At 40.6% G+C, this 27,039-nt stretch overlaps 1 pseudogene; it reads right to left on the bottom strand.

The window, feature by feature from the left end:
* Positions 1–1,523: 1,523 nt before the first annotated feature.
* Positions 1,524–27,039, bottom strand: part of LOC139458311 (uncharacterized) — a 39,266-nt pseudogene continuing 13,750 nt past the window's right edge.

Below are 27,039 nucleotides of genomic sequence, written 5' to 3' on the forward strand. Positions count from 1 at the left end.
CCCATTCTTCACGCAAGAATAAGCTTATTGAGGTAATGTTTATATTTAGGTAAAATATGTAGTCACCGACAAAAGAAACGCGAACACCATACACGTAGGTTAATATATGAAGAATTACTCTTATTTAAGAGATATTAGATTGGTTCGACTCACAAAAGAACACTCTGGTATTTTGTGTGAATCGACGCTCATGACACTGCCCTTCCCTTGTACGCCCTCTCATCTATTAATCAGAAGTGCATGGAAACAACGCCATAGGCCGCTTGCAGGCAGAGGACTCCCGATCAGCAGTATCCTGGGTTTTCAATGTAGCGCCCAGCACCATCACAAGGCTATAGGATCGGTTTCAACAGCATGGGTCAACACGTGATCGGCCAAGGTCGGAACGACCAAGAGTAACCACCCCCGTCCAAGATCGCTACATCCGACTGCGCCACCTACGTGAAAGGACGACCACAACCACCTCAACCGCATTCGAAATACCCGGACTGCGCAAAATCTCCGACCCGACCGTACGAAACCGTTGAAGAGCAGCAGGTCTTCCTGTTCGACGCGTCATATTGAGTCGACAACATCGTCAACAACGACTGCATTGGTGTCGTCAACACAGGGTATGGCCTCAACTGCGATGGAGAGATGTCTGGTTCAGCGACGAATCAAGATTTCTCCTCCGTCGAGGGGATGGAAGAGCACGGACCTACAGACGTCGGGGAGAACGTTACGCCGGAAACTGCGAACAGGAAGTGGACAGGTTGGGTTGGGGTAGCGTTATGATCTCTCATCATCTCAGGGCAGGTTTGGTCCATATCCAGGGCAATCTTACCGCTCAACGATACACCAACGAGCCTGTCTACACAACAACAACGTTGATGTTGTCCCCTGGCCCTCCAGATCCCCGGATTTGACCCCGATAGAGCACCTGTGGGATGAATTGGATAGACGGCTACGCCGACGTCAACCACAACCCAAGACGTTGCAGCAGTTGGCTTTTGCGTTGCAGACCAAGTGGGCTACCATTCTCCAGAATGTGATTCGTTTACTCTTCTCTTCCATGGGCAGAAGATGTCAGGCCGCTATCGATTCCAACGGGGGATATACGCGTTTTTGACGGTAGATGACCTTCACCTTGAACTGTTCCTATTTACCGATAACTGAGATGACTACAATCACCAAGTTCTCTCAAAACAGTTTGGCTCAATACCTTGTACGGTGCCTCGTAAATGTGTAATTTACTACCTCACACAAATCTGGCTTTGCGTTTCTTTTTTTGAAGAGTATGTAATCAAATGACACAGACTCGTTGTTGTTACCGTTATCAAAGTTTCAATTATTCTGCAAAACTCTGTTAAAGCATTTTGCTTAAAATAATGCGAGGAAGATTTTTTCTCAGCGAAGGAATATGCCATGAAGGAGTTGAGAGGTTGTTTGTTTGGTTCACAGTAACCTCACACGGCAATAGAAAATATGTAGCACTACGCACGATCTGTACGTAAGATTTCGACAAGTTTCCGATGTTAGTTTTGATGCATTTATTTCTTGAATAATGTGAGAATTATAAATGTAATTCATGACTCGTGTTTGTTACAATGTGAAATATGAACCTCGCCAAAGGCTCGGCAAATACAGATTAACTAAGACTCGTTTGATATTTTCCAAACAAAAAAATCCTCGCGATGAATTTTCATGTCTGAGCAAATGTCCAATCAGCGTCGACATTGCATCGGAATGTCACGCGGTAGCTGTTCTTGGCTGCCTCCCCATTTCACACATTCTGGTATGTTCGTATCTTCTCATACGTGTTGGGAATGTCAGCAGCTTCAGTCTGAAGGGCATCGTAGGGATTCCTGTCCACCGGAATTTCGTACTCATCGCCTGCACATATACAGAAATATATAAAGTAAGTACATTAGAAAATAATCCTGGGATATATATTAGTCAGCTCTAACATCAAGCATGGAACCTTTTGTTGTCTGGCGTGACCATTTATCTTTTCTCTGTTGGACATTTGTGTACTAATAATATACACTGGCAAAACTCTGACCTTGTGTTTGCATTCCGACAGGTGCGATCGCTGTGGCAGGAGTCTGTTTGCTGTTGTGGTTGAGACAGAGTAAATGTTACATGCGCATTAAGTTCCATATATAAGCCAACAAACCAAGAACATTTAAGCTCTTTAGCTTGAAACCATTTTCATGCTGTTATGATTCTGGCTAAATATTATTACGAATTATCACTGCTGCAGACACATTTTATTCGTATATTTCGACGCTCATTAATATCCATATAACAAAACAAGGACATTATAAACAATCTGACTAGAATCAATTTCAATTTTGTTCTGAATGCTTCTAAGATTATTGCTGGAAAGATTAACCTACTTGGACATTACTGGCGTCTCTTTATTACTGGTTTTCTTGGCTCCTGAAACAGGGAAATATTTTAATTAATAATGTGAAGAGAAATGTTTTAATTAATGTGAAGAGAAATGTTTTTAATTAACATTAATTAATGTCAATAATACAATGGAAAATGTTGTTGAAGTGATAATCTGACAAACTTGACATGTCACCTAGCAGTAACCCCTTTAAATAGATTCCATACACTGATACGATGCCAAATTGCAAAGTGGAATACTACTTAATTTTAATAGTTATATATGTATATCGAACACAACCACAGTACCATATTCGTTACCTATATTGCCCTCTTTGCTTTATTCAGCGTAATATGATTTGGTTCACATTTGTTTGTTTGTTTCTGGTTTGGTATCAACGTTTATTAGACGCACTGGCATGTGAAGACAGCTGTTAATTTCATTTTGTTATATATCCTGAATGGAAACACCCTGTATTTAATGAAGACGTTTGTTCGTTTGTTTAGGTTAGCGAAGTTCATAAAGGTGTCCATAGATATTATGACTTTCCAGCAAATGTTGCACTGATTTCAGTCCAAGAAAAATTATGATTCCGAAGAAATGAAAAGTTTCGCCCATACCACCCCATTGTCAATTCAGCCAACTGCAATAGTGCACGAGGAAGTGGTGCTTTTTGGTTATCTTATCACTGCATTGGCTATGAATAGAGCGGCCAGAAGTGATGCAGGTTTCAGACGTTTACCACTTCGATGAAAGCCACAAGCACGGGTATGGTGCTGACAAACCTAGAAACATAATCCTGGTGAGCCAGGATTCGAATCCACAATCATAAGTTTCTGGTGTGCCCAAGGGACGCAACTCTGCACAGCGAATCGCGGCGCCTTAGACGACTGGGCCACCCGTGCCCTCGTCAGCAAGATGAACACGGTGCATCTTAGAAGGGAAGGATAGTAGGATGGCTCCAGGATGACCTATCGATTGGTGTTGCGGCAAGGCGTCTGCCCAGTAAGGGAAAGATTTCAGGGTGCAAGGTAGACCAGCACAAACGTCAGTACCCAGTAAATCTGGATCCGCCTCAGACCTTCCAACATCCGATCAAGGGTTCTAGCTGTTCGACCAATACTTGTGCTTTTTGCAAGTATTCTTAACTGATGAATCCCGTTTCTGCAGTTAAAAGGTAGTCGGGTTCGTGTACTGAGGCGACCCGATGAACGGTATCAAGATGCTACTGTGCATGAGAGGGACCTGTTTAGTGGTGGATCCCAAATGATCTCGAGAGGCTTTAGATATCATCAAAGGACTCCCCTCCATCATCTTCATGCCAGTCCTACCGGTGTGGGTCACAGGGATGAAATTCTCAATCTCCTATTAGTTACCAGCTTTGAACGTCATTGGACCAGGAGCCATCTTGCAGGACGACAATGAATGACCCCGCGAGGGCACCATCTTCCTGCGACAGAATGTCTCCTGCAATGCATTCGACTAATCGTGCACCTTTCGAACATCTATGGGACGTCTGTGGGAGGAATGTGCAGCGGAATCGCCCTCAGCTAGCAAATCTACAACAGCAGTTCAAATTCCTTCAAGCGGAGGGTATCGACTTTGAGGTCTAGCGTCTGACCAGAAAGCGGACGGTCGGTTGTTATGAGTGCAACAACCTTGAACTAGATGTTAAATCCTGTTTCACCTCACCGCCTCACAAACAGCCATACCCAAAAGACAAGCTGCAGACATAACTGAACCCAATGTTCTCACCAGGTGTTCCCAGGCTGTTATGAGGAATATATGAAGAATATCTAATATTGTTTTTTGTTGGGGGGGAGTAGATTCATCCGTGGCAAATTAAATAGTCAAGTGTGGTATGACATCATATCTCTTAAACGTACTGATCGTTATACACCATAATTTTAATCTCTTGGTACACTCGAGCTTGCAATGAACATATTTCACGTTAAGTACTCACCTAACAGCCACCCAGCCACTGTGTTCCTATATTTGAAGGTCAGACTCAGACAGATAATGATCACGACCAACATTACACCAACACCTATAGCCACTCCAACACCAAGAGAGTCATCCCCTTTAATTTGAAAAAAAATAATTTGTATTTCATTTATGAATATAGTTATTTTTATACATATGCTCGATGAAAAATGTAGTTTATCTGCGCAAATTATGCCTTAGTTGCAATACTAAAGTTGCCATTACAGAATGTTTTTCTAGTTGTTAAACTTCCACTTACTGTGTACATTTGTAACATAATGCATACATCGAAACAATAATATAAATCAGAATTAAGATATATTGGACAAATATGTCACGTTGTTGTACATTATCAGAAAATAAGTTGAATTGTGGTACCTGAATAATGTCAGCTAATAATCCTACCGAGGTATAGCAACGAACGAAAACTCTACTGTATGCAATGAGGGCAAGACTTCATTATATCATTAGCTTTTTCTTTGTGCATATTTCAATAATGTTTGGAGTTTTGTATTTTGAGTTTGGTTTTGGGCATTTTAACTTTCACGCTGCTGTTACTTGCTATTGCCGAGGAGCTTAAAACGAAATCAAACCAAAGACTGCTTGCATATAAGCAGTATTATAAGGGGCATGGGGAGATAATCTAAAAGGACAAGCTGCAGATGCAGCCACTGCCGCTTGTGTCGCGTGCACCTTGCCCTGAACGAAGCTTTCCGCGATCTGTTTCCTTCATAGCTTCTCTCAGATGTCGCTTTGTGGCATTGTGTTGACATTCTGACCCACTGCAGATAGTCAGTGTTGATTATCCCATTACTGTTGCACAAACCCAACGCTTTAACTTTGCCAACTAAGAACACCCAACTGATTTGGTGTGAAGCCAAATCATCCTGAAATTCATCGTGGATCAAAGTGATGGGCAGAGACCTGCATATAACTAAGCAATAGGTTCCTGATCATTTTCAGTCGGGGATGGTTTCTGCTCTTGTTTCAACTTTCTGGGTACCCATTTCACTGACAGCTCCTGTGTGTGTTTTTGTGAAGAATGTCTGTATTAATATTTACTTTTACATGACCTTTGTATGTAGGTACTTAATCACTTTAATCATTTCCGTTTTCTTCATGTTCGCAGTTTGTCTTACGCCCTTCAGATTCCACAGTTGACTTCTCGAAGACAGATAGACATCAGTCTATAGTTTCGTGCTATGTCTTTCAAGATACGATATTGTTTATACACATTTTAACACTCCACATTACACAAAGCAATATCTTTTAGGCCACGATATAAATCTATAAATAGTGTTCTACTAACTCTTTTTTCGCAGTATCCCTCATAGCAGATAAATATGGATTATTTTTGTGAACAGTACTAATCAGACAACGTTAATAGGCATTATTTGTCAGACTTCCACAGCTGTGATCCATTGATAGATATTTCCTTAGACACTGACTGTTGCTTCATTTTGGAAAAACTCGCGACTTGGAGACGTGTGGGAACTAAACCTTCGCTCAGGAAAACAAGATATAGTTGCAGTAGTTGTTTTTGTAATGTTATTTACCTGATATTGAATCCTCGCAGATATAACTTCAATATACATGGACAAACATATATCATAGCATACACACCTTCAACTTGTTATTCTTTTGGAGAACATCTGATTATGTTTAGCCCAACAGGCGTTGATGTTTTAAATTGTCATATCTCCGTGTAGTAACTTTGGTGACGCGACCTTCGAGTTTTTTCCCATTTTGTAGCAGTTAGATCGTTAACAGCAAGTTAGCATGCAACATTATCTATTTGTGAGTCACACTAATTCAAACAGTGCTGGAACGAAAGTCATGTCAGAGTTTCACATATATGATCCATAAGTGAATTACTTCTCACACAGGTCAACCACTCGCAGTTGCTTTGTTCCATTTTAGCAAAACCCACCTGTTGTAGACGTTTCGGGACGTGATGTTGGCCCTGGAGGTTGTTGACCTGGAAATCAAGACAAAGTTGTAGCAGTAAGGAAATAAGCCTGATCCAAGCCTGAATTGCACTGAACCAGTGAACTTTTATCTTTGTCGTTGTCTGGCTAACATTTGTGTTCAATTTCATAATGTATATGGCGTTACAAAAATCATATAGATACCAAAATGAAATTTCCAACTGCATGATGAACATGGTATAACAGATTAAATATGAGCCTGACCCCGATCCCCAAAGGAAATTTCCAAGTGTAATCATGGCTTTGATGTTTAAATGGTTGCTGTCCTGGTGTTGAAACCTTACACACATTTGAGTTCAGGTTTAAGATGTACGTGGGATAGATGATATAACATGTATTTTCCCGACAATTTTAAGCAAAAACTCCGCTATGCATAAACTTTAAATGCCAGTAGTTTGACTTCTTGATTTGCAAACCAAATACGTAAAAATGTTGAAGCAATCCTAACTATGAAATCCTACCAACAACAAGAACTGTCTTGCTGTCACTGTAGTCTTCACTAATGACAGAACACCTGAACTGTCTCCCATTGTCTAGATTCGAGACTGTATGAAGCAGTGTTGACGACCCATCATACTGGCATGCTCCTGACCCAGGTACTGGAGTAGGAGTCTCATAGGTGATGTTTTGGTCGTATGGATATCGTGTCCAGGAGGCGAACTCGTTGTCTATAGATCGCCACTCCCATGTCCACAGGTTCTGGAGATTGTTCTCATTAAATTGGTTCCCAATCCTCCCAGTGCATCTGAACGAGATCAGTTGACCATTGTCATAACTGACTCTGTCGGGAGTTGGGAACATCACTATTTGCTCTGGGTGAGCTGTAAGATAAAGACAATGTATGTTGATGTTCTGGATAATACGAAATGTATGAAAAAGAATGACAATTACTAGGATAAAGAGCAATATGTCAAATGTGCAAACTGATCTTCTCCGTGAAATCTTCAGGTCACCAAACATATGTTAGTTCTGGTGGATATATTCATACATACTTCTGGCTGTGATGTCGGCAGTTCCCTCATCACTTCCACTTCCACCCGACCCTGTCAAGTATACTGTATTACAGTAGTATGTAGAAGCAGCATCAGTACATCTCAGATCTGTCAGGATGAACTGTATGCTGCCTGCTGCTCCAGTAATAGAACCTGAGGCTGTCATCCGCTGTTGTAGGCCTGTGTCCACTACTTGTACTGACGGATCTGTGCTGCCCATTCGTATTATAGGCAGACTAGAACCAGTTGACGATTTCTTGCCAATCTCAATGTTAAACAGTTGTGTTATTCCAGGTGCATCTGGACTACAACGTACAGTCAGCTGAGATGTTGGGTTCCTTCCCCCAATAGTTATTTGTGTTGGTGATGTGGTCAGTCTTGCCCCTGTGACTGAGAAAGAAAAGCTTGTGTTTATGTCAGTGAGAGATGCACAAGTCGAAACTTCAACAATATGTCGGGTTATTCTTTCATTTGAAATATATGATGTGAAACATATATAGCATTGTAATTAACTTACAGTCAAAGCCCATTCAGAAGAATATGACTCTTCTTATAGTGACTACAGGCTTGCCCCTATGACTGAGAAAGAAAACTTGCATAAGTCGACAATTCAACTACATGTCTGATATGAAAACTATATAACATTGTAACTACCACTGTACAGTAGAAGACCATTCAAAAGCACACGACTCTTCCTATGGTTACAATATATGTCGCACATTCCAGGTTATAATGGCTGATTCTGCATACCTTGCAAGTACCTTGTTTCAGAACAAGTTGATGTGATGAGAATTTGATTTACAGTGAACAAAACTTATAAGCTGATATCTATGTTTATAAGCCAGCACTAATTGTGTACTCACTTCCAGGGAGAAAGGTAATGAAAATCAGACGGCAAAAGGGATGACAAGGCTTCATCCTTCTTTCTCCAAAAAGTGAATTCCTGTTCCTGAAACATGTTAATGTATGTCGGAAAAAGGATTTAATTATACCTTTGGTATATATACAGAAATTATCTGTCGAGCTGATGTAACCCCACCCGTTCCCCCAAAATGAAAACAATCAATGACATCTCCCAAATGACGTTAAACACACCATGTCGAAGTGAACAACACTCCCCTGAATGGTGAGATGGAGATTACCCAAGTATGTTTATATGCTGAGGATGATAAATATTTCAAAGGAGAAGTTTGGTTTTGGAGGTATGTGGAACACCGAGCTATTGGCCGATATGAATAACCCAAAATGAACCAATTTTTGCAACACACAGGCCCAGCAAAATGTTCTTCAAACGAACTGTGCTCAGCCTCCATGGAAAGGACCATTACATGCCTACATGAGAAAGTGGTGTACAGGAAGACATGCAGTGCCGAGTATAGGTTTGCCATCACACACAAAAAAAACGTAAATGTCACCACGCAGCTTCTCAACAGGATGTGTTAGTCGCTGATGATTACAATTATAGACAGAATCGAGGTTTGCATCCATACTGCTTTTGATGTATCTGACTTTGGCCATATTAGCATAGGTAGTCACCTTTCTTTTAGAACTGTGGATAAAAATGTCACACCTGTGTCTTGAAACCTATAACACTTACATCTGTACATGTGAACCCGACCACGGATTGGAATCCCAGCCTGAACGATTTACTTCCTTGTTGATTGCACTAGCTGTAGCATCTGCGCTACTGTACACGACATCTATGTAAATAATCTCTCGGGTCATGGTGACATGGTCGTCAGTAGCGTGATATTATATTTGTGTTCATAAAGAGATTTCCTAATGTGGAGCAGCGGTAAGAGTTTGGGTAATATTTGTGACTATGTCCTTATGATAGAGATACCAACATACAACAACCAGTAACTGGCCTTCCCTTACTGTCTTTAGATCGAACACAACAATGACTGTGAACACTAAACACACCTACCTCTACATCTTATCTCGCCTGTCTGCACAATGTTGCTCCTTGTTGAACGCTTAGTCTCGTGATAGCAGCAGTATAAATAAATGTACAATAGATGAAATTATCTTAACAACGATAACACAATGACTGGGCTCTGGTGATCAGGTGAGGTGAAATGGGGTTAAAAGTCGCGTCCAAGATTATTGCACTTATATAGCGACGTACATGTACGTGTTTGTGTTTGTGTGGCTGCTTGTACTTATCCGGACTGATGCCGATTTATAGAGCTAGCTCACTGAGATACCATGCCCCAGTTTAACATGAATACCCCACTCAGACACAGTATACTGACTCCGAGCCGACCAGTCCTTGTTTAGGCCCTTAATTACGAGAGCCAGACAGGGTAACAACAAGCACCATCTTTTAACGTCTTTTGTTATGACGCGGTCGGGGATCGGACAGCGGACCTTCCGCTCTCTGGGCGGACGCTCTCCCACTAGACCACGGAGGCGGTCTGCCGTAAAGTACAGCGATGAAGCTATGCAGTGCCTGTGTTCTGTAAACTCAATTTAATTCAAGTTAATATGCATTTTCTTCTTATCGATAAGGCAAGGAAAGGATACTGTAAATAATTGAAACAGCACTAGTAGTGTTTTCATATCTGATGTCAGGTTTTGATTATGCGATATCTGTATAAATTTCCACAAGAAAAAGGTTTCCATTTTTTTTTCAATTTTGTCACTTCGTCATGTTGAAATATCAAGGAAGCACATCAAAAGAATATTTGATGAAAAAAAACCTTGCCATTCAAACACCACGTGAGTTAGACAAATATATTCTTGATCTGTTGTAAGGAGGATGTTATGGTTACATTAACTTCGTATCATCTGACGTTTGACCAGGCGTTTCATCAAGACATATGCCGATAAAAGCATGCGCTTACTGTATGATTTAAGGTAATACACTAGGGAAATAAACAGTGTGAAAACAAGAGTAAACGAAAATGTCAGAGACAGTTTTTTATGGCAACTGTTTCACGACCTAAGTTTTTTTTACATACAAACTTATACCTGTCAGTATCGATGATTGAATATTGAATATGAATGGTAAATGGTTCATTGGACGTTGAGCCCACATTGGTTCATGGGAAGGCATATTTATCTGTACACATTTACACGGTTTGTGTTTATTAGGAAAGATAAAGTTTACCTCCATCTAAAGGTTGAGATAAGAATATAGATTAAATCTATTGCATAATGCCTACAACGTCCTTGCAGGCCCCTATAACTCTTTCTTCAAAACACTTGCTACACCCTGACAACAAATGTCTGCATGTACACCTCACTGTTTAGATTTTCTGTGTTGCACACTTTTATACATTTGATATACGTCGACAAACTCTGACCTTGTGTTTGGAGTTGGACAGGAGAGATCACCGTGGCGGGAGTCTGTATGCTGTTGTGGTTGAGACAGGATAAATGTTACACGCACATGGAGATCAATATACTAGCCAACAAATCAACGACATTTTAAAAGCTCTCTAGGAAAAAAACATTTTGAATTTATGAAATTCTACATATTAATATTTTTGTTGAGAAGTTATGAATTTTTCGAAGAATTATTGCTGGAAAGATGAACCTACTTGGACATTACTGGCATTTCTGTTTTACTGGCTTTCTTGGCACCTGAAACAGGGAAATATTTTAATTAATAATTTAAATAAGATAAATATCATAATAAATGTCAATACTAAATGTATAGTGGATAATGTCATTGATGTGATAATCGGATGAACTGGACAAATGAAATCACAAAGCAGTAACCTCTTTTAATATGTACCATATACCGATACGATGCTTACTTGCAAAATACGCTATTCTAATCCTAATGCTTACATGCATATTAAGCACAGAGAGCAATATATATTGTTAACTTCATTCTATACATTTGTTCAATTGCTGCATTCGGTGGGATATGATTTAGTGCAGGCATTGCATATTAATGTGGATTTATTTACATTTTGTAACCGACATAACATTGTGAAGTGTAATTTCATTTTGATATAGATGCTCTAACAATTAAGTATGGGAGCTCCCTGTGTTTAAGGAAGATAGTGTTCCGAGGTGAAGGGAATTGATCAGAATAGACATAAACTTTAGACCGATGATGTGATTTATTGAATGAAAAGTGGTCTTTCTGCCCAGATTTTTAAACATTGAAAGAGCGGGAACGTGTGTCCATTCCATCCCTTTGTTACTTAATACACTCCAAATACAATAAAGCACGCAAGAGTGGTCTTTGCTGGTACTCTCATGCGAACATTGGACGTAAATGGTGAGGCCAAATTTGGCACAAGTGTCACCGTGAACCATGCCAACAAGATGACCACTCACAGATTTGGATGAAGGCAATAGGATGACTCCAGGATGGCATATCCATCAGTAATACAGCAGATGTCCCACTCCATCATCCCCAGACTATGTAATAGATTTCGTACCACTGGCAGGTTCAAATGTAAACCATGTTAAAATCTTAGACCAGACAATGGTTATCCTTCAGCCTTCAGGACTTGCAACAGCGCTCCACCACAGTCAGGGCTCTGAGGCTACAACGGGGGGCTGCCACACACACAAAACTCAGTACTGAGACCATAAGGAACAGCATCCTAGGTGCCAACATGTGGTCACTTGTGTCCCCCATTTCGACCAGTTTATCGAGTCGACCTGGTGCAGATCTCATCTCATGTGGAATGTGCAATAGTTGTCGCAAGTACTCTCTACTCTCTATCTGCAGTTTAAAATTCATGTCGGGTTCGTGTCCTGAGAGTCCCTCATAAAAAAAAGATGCCACTCTGTTAGAGCGACCGGTTATGATCACTTATGCTCTAGGGTGGCTTTAGCCATTATCACAGTACTTCCCATACCATGTCAATCTTACCATTGGGTGATCCACCCCCAGGGTATTACCAGCCCTGAAAGTTATTGGGCAAGGAGCCTTCTTGCAGGACAATGCAAGACTTCACAGAGCAGGTGTTGTTACTGCCTTTCTGCTACATATTGACCAGCTTGCTTGCCCGGTCATGCATCTATCGACGAAACATAGGACGCAATTGGCGGACGCGTGTGGAGAACCATCGTCAGCCATCAAATATGCAACAGTCCAATTCCTCCAAGTAGACTGACTAGCCATCCCCGAAGACTCTGCGGACATCAGTGGGACGTCGTTGCTGGGAGTGCATACACCACATATGTGGTCATACACATTACGCTATCTGACCATGTAAGTCTTATGACCATTGTGTGTTCATTCCCTGCATCCAGGCTCTTATAGCATTTATTCCTAAATTTGACAGTTTGTATGCTGAAATGATTGTGCTTGTTCTAAAGAGGACATATGTCAACGTCTGTATGGTTTTCATGGCATCAGCTCGTGAATACAAGATGTCCCTATGATTGTTTAAGAAGGATATGTAAGAAATGGATCCATGGCAGAACCCCAATGCTAAGTGGATCGTCTTATGGATGCATGTGGTCAAGTGTTGTATGACGTCATAGATCTAAGTTATATGTTTATAACGTTAGAAGAACTGTTAAATTTCAATCATCCTTTACTCACCCGATATGCAGTTTGCTATTTCGTCCCTGTAGAGGAAAGCCAAACCGAGACAGATGGCATCTACGGCCAGCATCACACAGACACCTATAGCAACTCCAACACCAATAACGGATTCCTGGCTGTTTTGTATACATATCGCTGTCATTTGAAATAAAATATGCATTTTTTTAAATATGTAAAGGATGTACACAAGTTCCATTAAATCTGCACTTTATATAACTTTCACAAACTATAGCATTGTTGCAATACAAATTTAACTAAACTAATTTAACCATCAGTGGTTCGTTAAAGCTGACAATACCTCAAGATTTTCTTATTTGGATGTTTCATTTGTTACATTCGTACCATGGCGACAATGAAATATGTCACGTGGTTGTATAATATCAGAAAATGAGCAGAAATATATTACCTTGATAATGCCTAATAATTCTGTGGAGATACGACAAAGGACGAAGAGTATTCTGTACACAGTGATGAAAAGAGAGCCTTTCCCCAATAAATCGGAAACAAAAGCTCCCTGTATGTTTAAAATGTAACGTCAAATACGTATATTTGTGTGTAGCACTAGTTTAAACATTTCGAGTAGGAAAGATGTGAGTGTCATGTGAGAATTTCACAGATGTGATCCGTAAGTGATTTACTTCCTGGATCCGTTGTTAGTAAATACGTCTGACCCTGGCCTACCAAAATGAAATTTCCAACTGCATGATGTACATGGTATAACAGATTAAATATGAGCCTGATCCCGATCCCATACGTAAATTTCCAAGTGTAATTATGGCCTTGATGTGTGAATGGTTGCTGTCCTGACATTGAAACCTTACAGACATTTGAGTTCAGGTTCAAGATGTACGTGGGATAGATGATATAACTGATGTATTTTCCCGACAATTTTAAGCAAATACTCCCGCTATGCATAAACTTTAAATTCCAGTAGTTTGAGCTCTTGATCTGCAAACCGAATACGTAAACGGATACCCACCTGTTGTAGACGTTTCGGGACGTGATGTTGGCCCTTGAGGTTGTTGACCTGGAAATCAAGACAAAGTTGTAGTTGTTAGTAAATACGTCTGACCCTGGCCTACCAAAATGAAATTTCCAACTGCATGATGTACATGGTATAACAGATTAAATATGAGCCTGATCCCGATCCCGATTTCCAAGTGTATTTATGACCTTGATGTTTGAATGGTTGTTGTCCGAATATTGAAACCTTACAGACATTTGAGTTCAGATTCAAGATGTACGACAATTTTAAGCAAAAAACCCCGCTATAGATAAACTTTAAATTCAAGTTGTTTGACTTCTTGATCTGCAAACCAAATACGTAAAAATGTTGAAGCAATCCTAACTATGAAATCTTACCAATGACAAGAACTGTTTTGTTGTCACTGTAGTCTTCACTAATGACTAAACACCTGAACTGTCTCCCATTGTCTAGATTCGCGACTGTATGAACCAGTGTTGACGCCCCGTTGTACTGACACCCCCCTGACCCAGATACGGGAGTAGGAGTCTCATAGGTGATGTTTTGGTCGTTTGGATATCGTGTCCAGGAGGTGAACTCGTTGTCTATAGATCGCCACTCCCATGTCCACAGGTTCTGGAGATTGTTCACATAAAACTGGTTCCCGATCCTCCCAGTGCATCTGAATGAGATCAGCTGACCACTGTCATAACTGACTCTGTCGGGAGTTGGGAACATCTCTATTTGCTCTGGGTAAGCTGTAAGGAAAATACAATATATGTGTATATAAAAACAAGAACTATCTTGTTGTCATTTTAGTCTTCCTGGATGGTGGGGATGGGGGTGGGTAGGGTGGATGGGTTATTGTGTGTTTGTGTGTGTGTGTGTGTTTGTGTGTGTGTGTGTGTGTGTGTGTGTGTGTGTGTGTGTAGGGGGGGGGGGGGGGAGTCATGGGTCATGGGTCGTCTAAGGCAGAGTTGCATCCCTTGCACCTATAATTGAGGGTTCGAATCCCAGTTCGCCCTGATTATGTTTCTAGGTTTGTCAGTACCATATCTGTGTTCGTGTGTTTTACCAAAGTGGTATCACTTCGGGCTTTCCTCCCACATTAAGCTGACACGCCACGATATAACTAGAATACTTTGGAAAGCGGCGTTAAACCCAACTCAGTCGTTCTCTCATTGCCTCCCATTGTCTACATTCGAGACTGTATGAAGCAGTGCTGTTTGTTTGTTGACGCCCCTGTGTACTGACATGCCCCTGAGACAGACACGGGAGGAGGATGGTCGAAGGTGATGTTTTGGTTGTTGGGATATCGTGTCCAGGAGGTGAACTCGTTGTATATGTCCGTCACTCCCATGTCCACAGGTTCTGGAGATTGTTTTTATCGAACGGGTTTTGAAACCTGCCTGTACATCTGAATGAGATCATCTATACACCTGAATGGACACCTGCCTCTATACCTGAATGAGATCATCTATACACCTGAATGTACACCTGCCTCTATACCTGAATGAGATCATCTGTACACCTGAATGAGATCATCTGTACACCTGAATGAGATCATCTGTACACCTGAATGTACACCTGCCTGTACACCTGAAAAAGATCATCTGTAACCTGAACGAGATCATCTGTACACCTGAATGTACACCTGAATGAGATCATCTGTACACCTGAATGTACACTTGAATGAGATCATCTAGATCTGTACACCTGACTGTACACCTGCCTGTACACCTGAATGACATCATATGTACACCTGAATCTACACCTGCCGGTACACCTGAATCTACACCTGAATGAGATCATCTGTACAACTAAATGTACACCTGCTTGTACACCTGAAAGAGATCATCTGTACACCTAAATGTACACCTGCCTGTACACCTGAAAGAGATCATCTGTACACCTGAATGTACACCTGCCGGTACACCTGAATGAGATCGCCTGTACACCTGAATGGGATCATCTGAACACCTGAATGATATCATCTGTACACCTGAATGTACACCTGAATGAGATCATCTGTACACCTGAATGAGATCACCTGTACACCTGAATAAGATCATCTGTACACCTGAACGAGATCATCTGTACACCTGAATGTACACTTGAATGAGATCATCAAGATCTGTACACCTGTATGTACACCTGCCTGTACACCTGAATGATATCATATGTACACCTGAATCTACACCTGCCAGTACACCTGAATCTACACCTGAATGAGATCATCTGTACACCTGAATGTACATCTGCCTGTACACCTGAAAGAGATCATCTGTACACCTGAATGTACACCTGCCGGTACACCTGAATGAGATTGCCTGTACACCTGAATTGGATCATCTGAACACCTGAATGATATCATCTGTACACCTGAATCTACAGCTAAATGAGCTCATCTGTACACCTGAATGTACACCTGAATGAGATCATCTGTACACCTGAATGTACACCTGAATGAGATCATTTGTACACCTGAATGTACACTTGAATGTACACCTGAATGAGATCATCTGTACACCCGAATGTACACTTGAATGAGATCATTTGTAGACCTGAATGTACACCTGAATGAGATCAGCTGTACACCTGAATATACACCTGAATGAGATCATATGTACACCTGAATGTACACCTGCCTGTACACCTGAATGAGATCATCTGTACACCTGAATGTACACCTACCTGTACACCTGAAGGAGATCATCTGTACACCTGATATATCTACACCTGAATGTACACCTGCCTGTACACCTGAATGAGATCATCTGTACACCTGAATGAACAAGTGAATCTGAACAACTGACCGTCATCCTAACTGATCCTGACGGGAGAAGGGAACATCTCTAAGATGGATAAGGTGAGATATATGATAGTAACAATGCATGTGAGCATTCTGGACGATAAGCAGTTTATAAAAGAGGCTATACTTCTAGCTGTGATGTTGGTGGTTGTCTCATCATTTCCAGGTGATCCCGCCAAGTATTGGGTGGAGCAATAGTATTTAGAAGCAGCATCAGTACATCTCAGATCTGTCAGGGTGAACTGTATACTGCCTGTTGCTCCAGTACTAGAACCTGAGGTTGTCATCCGCTGTTGTAGGCCTGTGTCCACTACTTGTACTGACGAATCTGTGTTGCCCATTCGTATTATAGGCTGATTAGAACCAGTAGAAGATCTCTTGCCAATCTCCATGTTAAACACTTGTGTTATTCCAGGTACATCTGGACTACAACTTACAGTCAGCTGAGATGTTGGGTTACTTCCCCCAATAGTTATTTGTGTTGGTAATGTAGTCAGTCTTGCCCCTGTGACTGGAACAGAAAGAAAAAACTTGTGTTCATGTCAGTGAGAGATGCACAAGTCGAAAATTCAAAAAAATGTCAGGTTATTCTGTCATGTAAAACATCTGATGTGAAACATATATAGCATTGTATTATTAACGCACAGTCAAAGCCCATTCAGAAGCATATGGCTCTTCTTGTAGTAAATACAGGCTTGCCCCTGTGACTGAGAAAGAAAAAACTTGCATTAGTCGACAATTCAACAACATGTCTGATGTGAAAACAATATAACATTGTAACTACCACTGTACAGTGGAAGACACTTTAAAAATACATGACTTTTCCTATAGTCACTAATATGTCGCACATTCTAGGCAGCACATGTCACTATTTGAGGGCCTGCAGTTATAATGGCTGATTCTGCATACCTTGCAAGTACCTTGTTTCAGAACAAGTTGATGTGATGAGAATATGATTTACAGTGAACATTACTAATAAGCTGATAACTGTTTATATGCCAGCACCAATTGTGTACTCACTTCCAGGGAGAAAGGTAATGAAAATCAGACGACAAAAGGGATGACAAGGCTTCATGCTTCTTTCTCCAAAAAGTGAATTCCCGTTCCTGAAACATGTTAAGGAATGTCGGAACAAAAGATTTAATTATACCTTTGGTTTATTTACAGAAATTATCTGTCGAGCTGATGATAGTTTTAGTTTTAAAAAAGTAACCCCTTCCCTTCCCCCAAAATGAAAACAATCAATCACATCTCGCAATTGACGTTAAACACACCATGTCAAAGTGAACAACACTCCCCTGATTGGTGAGATGGAGATTACCCAGGAATGTTTATATGCTGTGGATGATAATTTTTTCAAAGGAGAAGTTTGGTTTTGGTGGAAACCGAGCTTTTGGCTGATATGAATAACCCAATCTGAACCAATTTTTGTAACACACAGGCGAATCAAAATGTTCTTCAAACGAACTCTGCTTAGCCTTCATGGAAACAAACCAACGTAAATGTCATCACGCAGCCTATCAACTGGATGTGTTAGTCACCAATCATTACAATTATGGACAGAATCGAGGTTTGCGTCGATACTGCCGTACGTGCTGTTTTTGATGTATCTGACTTTGTCCATATTAGCATAGATAGTCACCTTTCTTTTAGAACTGTGGATTCAAATGTCACACCTGTGTCTTGAAAGCTATAACACTTACACCTGTACATGCGAACCCGACCACGGACTTGAATCCCAGTCGAAACGATTTACTTCCTTGTTGATTGTGTTATCGTGTATATATTTGTCCCAATTCGTTGAAAATTCCTTACCTTATTTTTAATACAAATTATCAAAACTACAGCTTATATTATAATAAAATATTCCCAACTTAATCTTATATACCTGTATATCCAAATTCCTGTACATTTAAAATTAGCTACCTTTATTATTCTACTTCTATTTCATTTTTTATTATTTTACTTTCCATATGTTTTATATGAACTTAATATTACTTGATACATGTTATCCAGGCTTTTTCATGTGACATCCTACTTACATAAACAATAAGCCGTCCAAATTCATACCCATAGGCACAAAATCAACATGCCCATTGTCCAAACGTAATCCCCTGCTATTTTAATTCTATACCCGTCAACGTCTGCTAGTGAGCGAAGCTCAATCACTGTCAGTGTCTACCTACCCGTCACCTCTAATTATCCCCCTTAGGCAAAGGATTACCGCAAAGCAAACATTATACCGAATGCATTTTTTTAGAAGTAATCCCCTTATTGTTAATGTCAACAGTAGATTAGTAAACTTGGGAAATCAGTCAGTCATTACAAGCCTTAGGTCAGAAATTCTTATCCAATCAAAATTGGCGTTACATACTTTGGACCAATAACAGTAAAGGCGCAGTTCCAGCTCCAACTATATAAAACCATGCAGATGCCCCTTTGTCAATCTAGACGAAAACGATTTCGAAACTGAAGATGACGTAAACGAAATTACTCGATCAGCCCCTAAAAAACTCAAAAACCGCAAACGCAAAAATCAACCCCAACCACAACCCCCCATAACTTCCAAACTAAACAACATCACAATCTTACTGGCCTATATGCTCAAACAAATCAAACCTGAGGCTAGCTCCAAAAATCTTCACAAAGTAGCCCTAAACCTAAAACTCACCACTCAAAGTTACAATGAGTTCCTAATAAACTACTCAACAGCAACCGCAGGACTATAGACAATCCAAACAACCATTAAAACCATAATCTCCAAACACTAAAAACCCAAATAATGACAGGCCTAAATATCTTTCAGTGGAATGCGGACGGGCTTAACTCCCACAGCCACGAATTAAAAGCTAGATTTAAACTAAAACAAGGACCACATATAGCGTGCATCCAGGAAACTAAATTCTCCAATAAATCCAAATTCTACCTACCAAACTATAACATAGTCAGACAAGATCGACCTAAATCCAAAACAACTAGAGCATCGGGTGGCCTCCTAATACTTATTAGAGAAGATATAAGCTACGAGCAAATCCAAGTAAATACCCCAAACCTAGAAGCCAATGGTATCCAAATCACCCTAAAAAACCAAAAAATAAACATCATAAACATCTACCACTGGCAACAACAGAAAATCCAACCAGAGGATCTAAACATACTCCAAAAGTTAGGCAACAAATCTACCATTTTCCTAGGAGATTTCAACGCCCACCACCCCTCCTGGGGCACGGGGGATAAACTAGATAACCACGGCAAACTAATATCAGAATGGATAGAAGCTAACGATCTAGTACTTCTAAATAACAACCGTCCCACCAGATACGATAAAAGCAATAGAGACATGTCGGCTATCGACCTAACCATATGTACAGCAGACCTAGCTCAAAGTACCCAATGGGAAGTTCACGACGCCCCCTTAGGAAGTGATCACTTCCCCATAAACATAACCGTAGGAAACACTAACGTCCCAAACCAAACCGAAAGTTCAGAACCCAAATTTAACTATAACCAGGCTAACTGGGATAAATTCCAAAATATCTGCAACCAAGCTAACCTACTAGAACTAGAGAATAGTGACCCAGAAATATACTGCCAAAACCTAACGGACTTCATAGTAAACGCAGCCAAAAGCGCAATCCCCTTCAATAAACCCAATAAATCGGGTAGGCCCTCTGTACCCTGGTGGAACGAGGAAATAGAATTAACTAGACAAAAACGTAAAACAGCCTTCAACAAAGCCAAACGCGACCATAACCACATACCAGTAGCTCACCAACTAAACCACCAGGTACAAAAACTAGTTAAAATAGCTAAAACTAGAGACTGGAAAAAATTCTGTGAGGGACTAAACAACCGCACAGATGCCAGAACGGTCTGGCGTAAAATTCACGCCGTTAGAGGCCTAAAACGTCACAAAAAGACACCTAACATAAACAACTCAACAACCCCTAGCGAAAAAGCAGACAACCTAGCAAACCACTTCTCGGCCACAAGCAGTAATAACAATTTCAGTGATAAGTTTCAACTAAAACTCAAAACAGAAACCAAACCTACCCAAGAACCAAATAATGATGCCCTAGAAATAAATCAACCGTACACAATAGAAGAACTCAACTATGTACTTCAAAACAGGAAAAAGGGAACAGCCCCAGGACTAGACCTAACCTCCTACCAAATAATTAAAAAACTTCCTCTCAAACTACTTCAGACACTACTTAAACTATATAATCTAATCTATCAAAAAGGTCATGTACCAACCCCCTGGAAAGAGGCACTAATCATACCCATCCCTAAACCCGGTAAACCAACCAACCAAGCTAACTCTTATAGACCAATCTCTCTTACCTCCAACCTATGCAAAGTAATGGAATCCATGGCCAAAAATAGACTTCAACACTATTTATCCCAAAATAACATAATAAACTCAGATCAAAGCGGTTTCACTCCTGGTCGCTCAACCTTAGATAACCTAGCCCGTCTCGAACAGGATATTAAAACCGGCCAACTAAATAAACAATACACTACAGGCATCTTTCTGGACTTCTCTAAAGCATTTGATATGGTATGGCACAACGGGCTAATCCAAAAACTTAAAAAAATAGGACTTAAAGGTCAAATCGTAAACTACATCCAAAGCTTCCTCCAAAACCGCAAAATTACAGTGGGTATAGACCAGGCCTTGTCGGAGCAGTGTCCCCTAGAAAACGGCACCCCACAAGGCAGCATTCTTAGCCCCACACTTTTTAACATTATGATAAACGATCTCTTTGATGGCTTATCCCCTAAAATAAACACTTCCAAATTTGCTGACGACGGCGCCCTCTGGATCCGGTCCAAAAGCATCCTAACATCCCAGGACTTACTCCAAAAATCCCTAAACAAAATTCAACAATGGGCAGATAAATGGGGCTTCTCCCTCAACTCAGAAAAAACCACAGGAATAGTATTTAAACATAAAAGTATGAGAAAGACCACCCCAAATCTCAAACTAAACAACAAACCAATCCAGTTCCAAAAACAAACCAAATTCCTAGGCCTAATCTTCGACGAACATCTCTCCTGGGATGCCCACGTCGCAAACCTAATTACCAAATGTAGCAAAGACCTAAACACACTAAGATGTTTAACCGGCTCCAACTGGGGTGCCTCCAAAGATACTCTCCTCAGCCTCTATACATCCCTAATCAGATCCAAATTAGACTATGGCTGCGCCATATACGACACCTTAAACAAAAGCTTAGCCCAAAAACTAGACTCAATACAGTACCAAGCTCTAAAACTAGTCACACGTACTCAACAAGGCACCTCCCTCACTTCACTTCAGGCCTTAACAGGAGAAATGCCACTAAATCTTCGTAGACAATATCTAACACTAAATTTCTGGGCAGCGGCCCAATCAAATCCTCTCCTCCAAAACCTACTAGATCAAAATATCCGTCCCCAAAACCAGGCTCTAACCAGGAAACACCCCCTCCTCACACCGATATCCCAACGAATACTAAACTACCGTAACGAACACCAAATAGGAAACCTAAAACAAAACTGCAAAAACTCCAATGTATTCACCCCTAAACTCAAAATTCCAAAAATAGACACATCACTAGCAAACAAAATCAACAAACAAACAGATCCAAATATAGCTAAATCCACCTCACTAGCTTACATACATCAAAACTGGCCAAATTGGTGTCACATATATACAGACGGATCCGCTGATCCGATCACAAATCATACAGGTTTCGGAGTCCACATAGCCCAACCAACCAGAAATACGCAATCCTACCAACTCCCAAACAACCAATCCATATTCACTGCAGAGCTCATGGGTATGGTCACAGCCCTCCATAACCAGCACACTAAAAACCAAAAAAAAATCCTAATACTTACAGACTCGCTAAGTGGACTACAGGCCCTCCAAAGCAAAAACACCAAAAATCGACCCAAATTAATTAACCAAATCCTAAAAAGTATAAATAACCTAAGAGAGGTAGGCAAGGAAATAGTACTTATATGGATCCCAGCCCACGTAGGAATATACGGGAACGAAAACGCTGACCTAGCCGGTAAAAAATCACTTAAAATCCCGGAAATTAGCCTAAAGCTACCAATATCCAAAGCAGAGATCAAAAGTATCAACAAACGCAAAATCTCCCAAAAATGGCATAACCTCTATCAAAACACAAACACCCAAATCATTAAAATCCTCAATAAACCCCTTCCCAAACCAAAAATCCTCCACCCCTCCAAAAAAATCGACAGGATAATCACCAAACTCCAAACAGGTCACACCAAACTAAATAGCCATCTCCAAAAACTTAAAAAACACGCAAACGGGAAGTGCCCACATTGCAAACATTCAGAAACAATAGAACACGCCCTCCTACACTGCACCCACTACAACACCCACAGAACAACACTTAAAACCAAACTGAAAATAAATACAGCTCTTACCTTAGAAGCATTACTAAACCCCCTAAATAACCCAGAAATATTCAAAACCCTAGGCATATACCTAACTAAAACGGACCTCATCAACCGAATCTAAACATAACCAATTAATAAACACTAGCATGTAATACACCAACCCACCCCTACACACTCCCTTAGTCCTAACCACACCCCCAAGGCATATATTCCAAATTTCAAAATTTTCAAAAATTTATTTAAGCAACCTCTAAAAACCCCACTCAGGTTGCACACCTCTCGTTCCGCCTAGAACCTCACTAAATGGCCCGACCGGGCCCGTGTGCGAAATACGCTTCAGTCGGAAAGCGCACGTAAAATCTCCTAATATAAGTAAGTAACCCTTTGTCAGCCCCAAAAACCAAAAGCTATAGAAAAAAACTCACCCAAAACGTAGCAAGCAAAAATCTAAACAACTTAGTCCTCCTACTAGCTTACGTGTTAAAGCAGTCTAATCCAGAAGCCAGCTCCAAAGCCTTCTTTGGTGTAGCACATAAACTAAAACTCGTCACCACCTCTTTCGACCGTTTCAGCAGCAACCTTAATAACCTACTAAAGTAAATACCTAAACCAAGCCTAAACCAAACATAAATCCACCCAGTTTCCCAATGGAAGGCCTAAACATTTTTCAATGGAATGCCAATGGCCTCGCCGGCCATGGTTCTGAACTCAAAGCTAAATTCAAAATAGATAAAGGTCCCCATGTAGCTTGTATTCAAGAAACCAAATTCTCACATAAAACTAAATTCAACCTACCAAATTATAACGCAGTGAGAACCGACAGGTCCAAAACCATGCCAGGCAGAACAGGAGGAGGTCTAATCATCTACGTTAGAGAGGATATTAACTACGAGGAAGTTAAAGTAAACACTCCTAATCTAGAAGCCAATGGAATCCAAGTCACCATCAATAACCAAAAAATAAAAATTATTAACATCTATCACTCAACACTAAAACCAATTAAAGATACAGACCTAGATGTCCTTTACCAATTAGGAAATAAATCAACCATCTTCCTAGGAGACTTCAATGCCCATCATCCTACCTGGGGCATTGCGGATAAACTAGACAACCATGGACAACTAATATCAGAGTGGATCGAAAAAAATGACCTAATACTATTAAACAATAACCAACCAACTAGATACGACAAAACCCACCACACCATGTCGGCTATCGACTTAACAATATGTACGCCAGACTTAGCACAAAGTCTGATGTGGGACGTCCACCCAGTACCTCTAGGCAGCGACCACTTTCCCATAAATATAACCCTAGGAAATATAAAAATACCAAATCAAACCCCTAAACAGGAACCTAAATTTCAGTACAAAAACGCCAACTGGGACCAATTCCAAGAATTATGCAACGAAGCTAATCTAAACGATTTAGAAACAACAGACCCCGAAACATTCTGTCAAAACCTAACTAACTTCATAATCAACGCAACCAAATCCGCAATCCCCTTCAAATCATCCAACCCAGGAAAACCCACTGTCCCTTGGTGGAATAAGGAAATAGAGCTAACTAGACTAAAACGCAAATCAGCTTTCAACAGAGCTAAACGAGACCCCTCTCATCTCAAAACAGCTCATGAACTTAACCACCAAGTGCAATACCTAGTTAAAACTGCTAAAACCAAAAACTGGAAAAAATTCTGTGAGGAGCTAAACCACCACACCGACGCTAGGAAGGTGTGGCGCAAAATTCACGCCATCCGAGGCATCAAACGGCACAAAAAAAGCCCCAATATAAACAACTCAACTAACCCCACCCAAAAGGCCAACAACCTAGCCAAACACTTCTCTAAAGTTAGCAGCAACAGTAACTTCAGTAAGAAATTCCAAGATAAACTAAATAAAGAAACCAAATTCCCCAAAGAAAACAGACAAGACAACCTAGAAATAAATCAACCTTACACCATAGAAGAACTAAATCACGTACTAAACAACAGAAAAAAAGGAACAGCCCCTGGCCTAGACCTCACCTCTTACCAAATAATCAAACACTTACCTACCAAACTACTCCAAACTTTACTTAAACTATACAACCTAGTCTACCTAAACGGACAGGTCCCTTCCTCATGGAAGGAAGCTCTAGTAATCCCAATACCTAAACCAAATAAACCAGCAGATCAGGCAAACTCCTATAGGCCCATCTCCCTAACCTCAAATCTCTGCAAAATAATGGAACTTATGACTAAAAATAGGCTACAGCACTACCTAGACCAAAACAACATCATAAATCCTGACCAGAGCGGCTTCACTCCTGGCCGATCAACTCTCGATAACCTTGCCCGACTAGAACAGGATATAAAAACAGGACAGCTAAACAAGCAATACACCATAGGCATATTCCTCGACTTCTCTAAAGCTTTCGATATGGTATGGCACCACGGGCTAATACAAAAACTTAAAAAAATAGGACTAAAAGGTCAAATAATAAACTTCATCCAAGATTTCCTAAACAATCGCAAAATTACCGTGGGTATAGACCATACACTATCGGACCAGTGTCCCCTAGAAAATGGCACTCCCCAGGGCAGCATCCTCAGCCCAACCCTCTTCAATATAATGATAAATGATCTATTCGAGGGCTTATCCCCTAAACTAAACACTTCAAAATTCGCGGATGACGGAGCCCTATGGATCCGCACTAAAAGCATTAAAATGGCAGAAAACTTAATCCAAAAATCTCTAAATAAAATACAACAATGGGCAGACAAATGGGGCTTCTCCCTTAACTCAGATAAAACAACAGGAGTAGTATTCAAACATAAAAACACGAAACCTGCCTACCCAATCCTCCAGCTAAACAACCAAACAATCAAATTCCAAAAACAAACAAAATTCTTAGGACTTATTTTCGATCAACACCTCACCTGGGAGGCTCACGTCCAAAACCTAAAAACTAGATGCAGCAAAGACCTTAACACATTAAGATGTCTCACCGTCTCTAACTGGGGAGCCTCCAAAGATACCCTCCTCTCACTATATACAACACTAATTAGATCAAAACTAGACTACGGCTGTGCCATATACAATACCCTAAACAACTCTCTTTCTAAAAAACTTGACTCAATACAATATCAGGCTCTCAAACTAATTACACGCACCCAACATGGCACCTCCTACACCTCACTTCAGGCCCTTACAGGAGAAATGCCACTAAATCTACGCAGGGAACATCTAAGCCTTAATTTCTGGGCCGCGTCCCAAACAAACCCTCTCATCCAAAACCTAATTAACCAAAACATTAGCCCAAGAAACCAAGCTCTAGCTCGCAAACACCCCTTACTCACCCCAATATCCCAAAGAATAACTAACTACCTCAATGAACACCAAACTCAAAATCTTAAACAGAACTGCGAAAAATCAAATATCTTCACCCCTAAACTCAAAATACCCCAAATAGACACAACGCTAGCTAACCAAATAAATAAACAAACCGACCCAAACATAGCTAAAACCACCACACTTGCATACATACACGAAAATTGGCCAAATTGGTGTCACATATACACTGACGGATCTTCAGACCCGATCTCCAACCACACAGGCTTCGGAGTCCATACCACACAACCAGTTATATCCACACAATCTTACCGACTCCCTAACAACCAATCTATATTCACGGCCGAACTTATGGGCATAGCCTCAGCCCTGCATAACCAACAATCTAAAAACAAAAAAAAAATCCTAATTCTCACTGACTCCCTTAGCGGACTACAAGCCCTCCAAAACAAAAATACCAAAAAACGACCTAAACTAATAAACCAAATACTTAAAAGCTCCAACGACCTAACAAAAGCAGGCAAACAAATAACCTTCTTGTGGATCCCCGCCCACGTAGGAATTTACGGCAACGAAAGCGCCGATAAAGCAGCTAAATTATCTCTCAAAATACCAGAAATAAGCCTAAACCTACCCATCTCAAAATCAGA

This window comes from Haliotis cracherodii, unplaced genomic scaffold, assembly GCF_022045235.1.
Source record: "Haliotis cracherodii isolate W230 unplaced genomic scaffold, xgHalCrac1.p SCAF_12, whole genome shotgun sequence".
Lineage (NCBI taxonomy): Eukaryota > Metazoa > Mollusca > Gastropoda > Lepetellida > Haliotidae > Haliotis > Haliotis cracherodii.